We start from the raw sequence: 9,178 nt of genomic DNA on the forward strand, positions 1-9,178 counted from the left end.
GAACAGAAAAGGTTTCCACTCTTAATGTGCAGGTGATAGGTTATGTGATGTGCAAAAAACACTGCTAAATATGGTGGCAAGCTGGCCAGGTGGAAGGCGCATCTCGTTCATTCTGCAGAGCATCACTGTTGGCCTATATGCCTACAGGAAGGAGCCGTTGAGGATGGATGGCTTATTGGTGAGTGTTCCCTACCCATTTGATGTATATTTGCCATTGCTATAGCAACTCATTGTCTTAATAGTCCTCTCTTTATAGCTATGTTATTTACATTTTATTTTAATTTTAAAATCATTTCCACGTGATATTGATAAATGAGGCTGCAGGAATGTCTGATAAATCACACTTTTTCTATGCATATGAACATTCTAAATTCCGTTCCTAAATAGTACTTTAGAACAGTTTCTATGCAATATTGATAAATGAGGCACCAGGGATTTACACTAACAGAGGGAAGTAGAAGTGTGTTTTTCTAATATCCTGTGAAAGCAGGTATTTTGCCCTGACAGCTCAGAACTGGAGCTCATAAGATGAAGCCCTGCTCATAGAGACAGGATTAAGTGTTACATAATGTGCACATGTACAGTACATGACAACAGAGACACATGTTTGAAGGCTTTTTTGTTGAGCTTAACAACTCTCCACTTCCAAGTCCAACATCCCTCATAGCCTAATCCCTTTCTAGCTCAACAGCAGGCTGCACTTGAATAATTGTGGATTTGATTACTATGACAATAAGCACCAACTGAACAAACTCCCTCTTCAAAGTGTTAAAACCACATGTCAAAGTCAGCATTACCATAAGGAATCATACAGTAATGTGTCCAATTTCCTTCAGAGGATCACAATATATCTCTTCCCTTATGTATGTTTCTCAGTCATTAGTGTGTGTGTGTGTGTGTGTGTGTGTGTGTGTGTGTGTGTGTGTGTGTGTGTGTGTGTGTGTGTGCGTGATCAGTGATCAGTGATAACGGCTTAATTGTTCCTCCAGTGACCTACATGTTGTGGAGAAGCATACATCACGCTTTACATTACGGCCACTGACCAGTCCAAGCCCAAGCCTCTCCTGGCTGACCCACACTGCATGGACCATTTAACTATTTCATTTTTATGTACACTGAACTAAAATATAAACTCAACATGTAAAGTGTTGGTCCCATGTTTCATGAGCTGAAATAAAAGATCCCAGAAATGTTTCATACACACAAAAATCTTACTTCTCTCAAATGTTGCGGACAAATTTGTTTCCGTCCCTGCATTTCGCCATTGACACGATAATCCATCCACATGACAGAAGCTGATTAAACAGCATGATCATTACACAGGTGTATCTTGTGCTGGGTGCAATAAAAGGCCACTCACAAATGTGCAGTTTTGTCAAACAACACAGTACCACAGATGTCTCAGATTTTGAGGGAGGGTGCAATTGCCATGCAGGAATGCCCACCAGAGCTGTTACCAATTAATTTAATGTACATTTTTCTACCATAAGCCGCCTCCAACGTCATTTTAGAGAATTTGGCAGTACATCCAACCGTCCTCACAACTACAGTCCACATGTATGGCATTGTGTGGGCGAGCGGTTTACTGATTAAGGTTAAAATTGTGAACAGAGTGCCCCATGGTGGAGGTGGGGTTATGGTTTGGGCAGGCATAAGCTACAGAAAACAAACACAACCACAGTCCATCGATGGCAATTTGAATGCGCAGAGATACCATGACGAGATCCTGAGGCCATTGTCGTGCCGTTCATCCGCCGCCATCACCTCATGTTACAGCATAATAATGCACGGCCCCATGTCGCAAGGATCTGCACACAATTCCTGGAAGCTGAAAAAGTACCAGTTCTTCCATGGCCTGCATACTCAGCAGACAACGTGTACGAAAGGGTGTTCCAGTTCCCGCCAATATCCAGCAACTTTGCACAGGAGTGGGACAACATTCCACAGGCCACAATCAACAGCCTGATGAACTCTATGTGAAGATGATGTGTCATAATGCATGAGGAAAATGGTGGTCACACTAGATACTGACTGGTTTTCTGGTCCACTCCCCTACCTTTTTAAAAAGTTATCTGTGAGCAACAGATCCATATCTGTATTCCCAGTCATGTGAAATCCATAGATTAGGGCCTAATTAATGTATTTGAATTGACTGATTTCTTTATATGATCTGTAAGTCAGTAAAATCTTAGAAATTGTTGCATATTGCATTTATATTTTTGTTCAGTATAATTATCCCAAACTAGCTGACCAGCTCTCAGGCTGCACCATTCTGGGTACACTCTGCCTCAGAGAGAGGCCTTCTCTGGTCCATGGACATTACCTAGCACTGTAACAACCAGAGTACAAGTACAAGGCCCGGGGTGCTAGGTATTCAGTACTATGCAGTCTATGTATGGGAATGATGACTGCCATTCACTATCCACTTCTAAAGAGCCAACAGGTACAGATCAATAGAGTGAAGCCATTCATCCTTGTGATTCCAATGGGACTGCTCTCATGATGGCAGAATGAGATGTGTGATAGGGACATTATATTCCCCCAATGACCTTGGAAATTGGAGTTCTACAATTTATGTTACATCCTGAGAACGCAAGGCGTGTTTACCGATAGAGTTAAGGCAGAAATGCATTGTAGGCCATAGTGAGAATACTTTCATATTCGTAAACTGTTAATTATGCATAGCTCTGTAATGGAAGGAAACCGTCTACACTGAGTGTACAAAACATTAGGAACACCTTCCTAATATTGAGTTGCACCCCATGTTGACTCCAATGCTTCCCACAGTTGTGTCAAGTTGGGTGGATGAAACCGGTGCGCTGGGCACCTACTACCATACCCCGTTCAGACACTTACACAATTTGTCTTGCCCATTCACCCTCTGAATGGCACATATACACAATCCATGTCTCAATTGTCTCAATGCTTAAAAATCCTTCCTTGGGGCCTCCCGAGTGGTGCAGCGGTTTAAGGCACTGCATCGCGGTGCTAGTGGCGTTGCTACAGACCCACGTTCGATCCCGGGCTGTATCACAACCGGCCATGATCAGGAGTCCCATAGGGCGACGCACAATTGGCCCAGCGTCGTCCAAGTTATAGGAGGGTTTTGCCAGGGGGGCTTCACTTGGCTCATCGCGCTCTAGCGACTCCTTGTGGCGGGCTGGGCGCCTGCAGGCTGACCTCGGTCGTTAATTGAACAGTGTTTCCTCAGACACATTGGTGCGGCTGGCTTCAGGGTTAAGCGGACGGGTGTTAAGTGAGGTTTGGCGGGTCATGTTTCGGAGGACGCATTACTCGACCTTCGCCTCCCGATCCCGTTGGAGAGTTGCAGCGACGAGACAAGGGAAAGGGGGTAAAATACAACAACAACAAAAAATCCTTCCTTAACCTGTCTCCTCCCATTCATCTACACTGATTGAAGTGGATTTAACAGGTGACATCAATAAAGGATCATAGCATTCATCTGGTCAGTCTATGTCATGGAAAGAGCAGGTGTTCCTAATGTTTTGTACACTCAGTGTATATCTGTGTTTAGAGGTTGTGTTGGTTGGCTGGTCGGAGATTTCTGGGGATGTCTGATTGATGTAGGCCTACTCCTTGTGTCGTGAACTTGATCATGAGGAAAATGTGCCTGCAGTAACCCTTATATACGGTACAACTCTCTCAGCTGTTTCTACCATCAATGTTCTGATTCTCTCAGCCTCCTTCAAAAGCCTATCACAGAACAAACTGCTTTTGCCTACAAGTCCAGCCTGAGGGTAGAGTCCCAAGTGGCATGGATACAAACCAGCAGTCTTCCTCTTTTCTCACTTGAAGTTGCAGAATGAAATGAGCCATCACTCATTTAGCAAGTTAGCTACAAAATGTGGTCTTTCCACATTACAATGATGGGCAACGATAGGGTAGGTCCATAACATGCAGTGTGATGGAGTCAATTGTACTACATAACCCCTCTTGACATAGAGTAGCTCTTTCTGTGCAGTGTGTGCAGACTGCTCTGGCTATCCCTTAGTCACTGAGGAGGGCTAGGTAGAGGAATGGACTGAGATCAGAGGACAGTTTGCACAGATAACTATGACCAGGCCAGCTGACTGATGACGCCCAATTTAAACATTTTCCACCAGATTAGCATCACCAGATGATTCATTCTGGCTACATTTAAAATGATTGATAATTTTCATAAATGAATGAAAAAAAGAATTAATATATTAATAAGGAATGAGGGCCGAGTCACGTCAGAGGCAGCCATGAATCACTTTCAAATGTGTTATTTTCCCCAGAGTTGCCAGTGGAGAGAAACTATCCCAGTCCATCATGCACGCGCCCACCCGCCCACACACACAGGGCCTGGCTAAAGGTTGCTCTCAAAAAATGGGTTTTTAACCTCAAAGGTATTAAATAAGGGTTAAAGGAAAGGACATCTAACCAGGGTATGTCTCCAGTGGTTTGACTGGATGGCCTCTGCTCTGGATTTAACCCTTGATCACCCCCTTCCTTCCCCCTCCAGTTTAATGAATCAATATTGTCTATATAGTTGTCTATATACTGTGATTAACAGCAGACTGGGTTCAATATAGTTTAATCACAGGCTTGTCTGCTGTCATTAGAAAGTGGTGACAGGGAGCCTCCCTCAGATGAAGATCTCAGCAGAGTGATTGAGGTTTTCAGTCCAATCACAGTCTGGATCTCCAGTGAACCAGGGAGGAAGGAGGTGAGGCTTCCCCAGGCAAGGTGAGACCAACCAGGCAGGAAATTACATGTTCAGGCCCCCGAGCCAGCTCCACCCAACCACTGATGAAACAAGTTGACGTCGATGCAAAATTAAAGCCCAGCAAAAAACAATTATTTGACAGAGCTTAAGATGACAGTTAACAAATTAAATTGAATTTTTTCATAATTACTGCCACTTTCAAATGAAGCGTTACCAGCCGAGGACATCAATAATGGAAAATGTTAATTATGAGAGAAGGAGTTCTGGAGGTAATTATGTTGGGCCAAATGGATTTCTCCAGCCAGCTAAAGTGTGCTTTTTTATTGATGGGGACTCTCGTGATTGCATGCGGGAAGTCACTGAGTCGAGCAGAGTTTGTGGACCTTTAGTGATTTGTCTCTCGGAATTCACAGTTTCTTGGACAAAGTCCCAGGAAAGCCATAAGAGTTCTCCAACCAGAACAAGGGTCAAGTTCAGATGGACAGTTTTTTTTACGTGATCAGGTTACATGTCAAAGGAAAACTCTTGGCCCTTTGAATTATTTTATAATATGTGACCTGATCGGAATAAACACCTAGCCCTGGTTGTTTATTGTGAATATTTGATCACAGTTGACCTGACCGAACACGGTGAATTAAGTTTAGTCGTGCTAAGGTTCGCATGTCAAGAGGAAAATAGCTTATTACCTCTGGGAACCGACCTGACCTGGATAGTGTTAACTGAAGCAACTGCCCAAGAAGCTTCAATGGAGCCATGAAGGTATTCACTAGACCAAGGTGGGGGGGGGTGAGAGAGGAAGAGAGGGAGTGATTCAGGGCTCCCGAGTGGCGCAGCGGTCTAAGGCACTGCATCTCAGTGCAAGAGGCATCACTACAGCCCCTGGTTGGATTTCAGGCTGTATCACATCTGGCCATGATTGGGAGTCCCATAGGGCGGCGCACAATTGTCCCAGCATCATCCGGGTTTGGAGGCGGTAACATTATAAATAAGAATTTGTTCTTAACTGACTTCCCTTGTTAAATAAAGGTTAAAAAAGAGAGAGGGGGAGGGGAGGGAGAAGGGGGGCATTACAAATTCTAATTGGCTCTGCTCTCTATCAGTCACCAGTAAAGGGAGGTGGGGGGAGACGCTACGCTGATTTTGATATTTAATTTCCTCCTTTTACATATTTTATCAATCTTCCCCTGCTTCCTGAATCTCCTCCTCCTTCCCTCCTACCCCCGTCTCTTTACCTCCTCCTCCCCTCCGTCTGCTATCCATCATGTGATCTGACTTTAATATGCTTTAGCGAGGAATATAAGCCATTCATCACGCACGTGAGGCCCAGGCACTGCCACATTTCATAGGCCAGTAAGCGGCAGCGGAGGCCAGCTGTAGCTCTGCTAATGCTGCTATTTATTCTGGCAGGCAGAGCCGGATCCATCCATCACTCCCAGCCGTCTCACCAGACACCCCCGGCCACGCCTTTTATGGAGCCATGAGCCGCTCCTTAGTTAAAATTATGTTATCTCTTGATTGGCCTTTTGTATGGGAGAAATGGAAGAGGGTAGAGAGAGAGACACAAACAGATGTTATAGACAAAGTACAGGAAGTACTGCAGTTTAAAAAAAATAAAAGCATCAGTTTTAACGTTCTTTCCTCCTTGAGGGAAATCAGGGCTGGGCTCTCCGATAGGGGTTCTAGCAGTATGACATTATGGGACCTCAATATTCCAGGAATAATAAGTCACTTATACCTCTGGTCGTCAAGGACAACAGCCCTTTCCCTTTGCTGAGCCAGGGCACTGTGGATCACTGGTGCACAGCAGTCTATGGGAATTAACTCACAACAGAAGGAAAGAGTACATTTTTTGTAGTTGTTAATGACTTTTACTCTTTGAAGTCTATTAGCCCATATCATCTTCACATGGGAACAGTGAGGTCAAAGTTAAGTACATTTTTGAAAATTAAGAGGGAAAAAGTGATGTAAAAAAAATTCTAATAATACTAATTCATAGATTTTAACATCTGGAATTAGCATGCATAATTATGTAAGTCACAGTGCAACTTAGTCATCTTTAATAAATGAAAGACACCATTATGACTTAATTACTGTACCATATTATTACAGTACTATGAATACAATAAATACAACTTTGGGTTCAGTTCTTTAGTCATTCCATATACAGTACTTCCCCATAATGAATTGTGTGTAGCAGCTAATTGTTTTGTAACAAATGGACATGCTCAAAACCCCTGATCAGTAAAATGCAAATACTGTAGAAGTGTTCATGACCTTTGCGTTAGTCCCCTTTTCTGAGCAAAGCCAGCTGTAGCTAATTGTGGTGAATGGTTGCCTTCCTAGTTCTTGTGAAGTCACTCAAATGGTCTAGAACTGTGACTAAAGACCTGTCTATCAGCAGCAGTAGTTCTACCCTATGGTTTGTCTATTTGATCCACAACCCTTTCCCTTTCCCCCCCCCCTCATACTCATTCTCCAGCTGTCAAATTCCTCTGGCACACTGCTCACTATAACCCTGACCTCCATTACTATTGATGGGACCGCCATATTTTATCCCTCCAGTCATTTCACAGTCATGCTAATAGTGCAGTACAGTAAACCAACCATGCTAAGGGGAAATAGCCTGAACCGCTGTACATTTTGAATGAAAAGCTGAAACAAAAAACAATTGAAAAATAATTCCAAGTTTCTTGACGACAATGGTCACCAACCACTGGAGAGCTACAGGTTTTGTTCCAGCCAGGCTCGATGGTCCAGCCAGGCTCGATGGTCCAGCCAGGCTCGATGGTCCAGCCCAACTGCTTCAACTTGTTCAATGCTATCCAGGACCATGATCGGGTTACCCTTCTATCTGCATCTCCCCATGGTTTCTCTATGGAGGGGATCCTCCTGACCCGAGTTACCTTCCATCTGCATCTCCCCATGGTTTCTCTATGGAGGGGATCCTCCTGACCCGAGTTACCTTCCATCTGCATCTCCCCATGGTTTCTCTATGGAGGGGATCCTCCTGACCCCAGTTACCTTCTATCTGCATCTCCCCATGGTTTCTCTATGGAGGGGATCCTCCTGACCCGAGTTACCTTCCATCTGCATCTCCCCATGGTTTCTCTATGGAGGGGATCCTCCTGACCCGAGTTACCTTCCATCTGCATCTCCCCATGGTTTCTCTATGGAGGGGATCCTCCTGACCCGAGTTACCTTCCATCTGCATCTCCCCATGGTTTCTCTATGGAGGGGATCCTCCTGACCCGAGTTACCTTCCATTTGCATCTCCCCATGGTTTCTCTATGGAGGGGATCCTCCTGACCCGAGTTACCTTCCATCTGCATCTCCCCATGGTTTCTCTATGGAGGGGATCCTCCTGACCCGAATTACCTTCCATCTGCATCTCCCCATGGTTTCTCTATGGAGGGGATCCTCCTGACCCGAGTTACCTTCCATCTGCATCTCCCCATGGTTTCTCTATGGAGGGGATCCTCCTGACCCGAGTTACCTTCCATCTGCAGCTCCCCATGGTTTCTCTATGGAGGGGATCCTCCTGACCCCAGTTACCTTCCATCTGCATCTCCCCATGGTTTCTCTATGGAGGGGATCCTCCTGACCCCAGTTACCTTCCATCTGCATCTCCCCATGGTTTCTCTATGGAGGGGATCCTCCTGACCCGAGTTACCTTCCATCTGCGTCTCCCCATGGTTTCTCTATGGAGGGGATCCTCCTGACCCGAGTTACCTTCCATCTGCATCTCCCCATGGTTTCTCTATGGAGGGGATCCTCCTGACCCGAGTTACCTTCCATCTGCATCTCCCCATGGTTTCTCTATGGAGGGGATCCTCCTGACCTGAGTTACCTTCCATCTGCTTCCGCATTGTGATGAATGACTGGTGGTGTCGATGGCCTACCCTGTTGCGATTCAGTGGGTTTTTGTAATAACTGATAGAACGTCTGGGTGGTGAGGAAACTTAGGGTCTATCCTCATTCTCCAGAATTAAGGAGAATTCCGAGAGGTTCGAGAGGTATCGATTCTCAAGAGATATTACTGTAATGTAAACCTGTGTATTTCTCACGTCTTGTACACTACCTCCGGAAGTCGCGCACGATACTCGCCCGACCATTGCCCCCCTCTAAGCAGGACAATGTAAGCAAAATTCTCATTGAACCCAACAATCAGAGTAAAACTACTAATAACAGAACAATGTTTTTGAAACATCTGAAATGTAGACATTTATGATATTTGAAATTGTAGTAACAGCTACAGTTTTGTTCTCCCCTTGGCTGTTCTGAGACACCATCCAAGCAAGAAGCTAATCAAGTCAAAATCTAAATCCAATAGGACCTTCATCATCACTACGGTTATTGATAGGGCGTTGAAAGTAGGACTGCCCTGTGGCCCACTCCATGCTCTGATTTACTTTATGGATTAACTGTCGCTAGACCAGAGCAAACAATCGCTTGAGGGAAGGGGAGAGG

This window comes from Salmo trutta, chromosome 17 (assembly GCF_901001165.1).
Source record: "Salmo trutta chromosome 17, fSalTru1.1, whole genome shotgun sequence".
Classification (NCBI taxonomy): Eukaryota; Metazoa; Chordata; class Actinopteri; order Salmoniformes; family Salmonidae; genus Salmo; species Salmo trutta.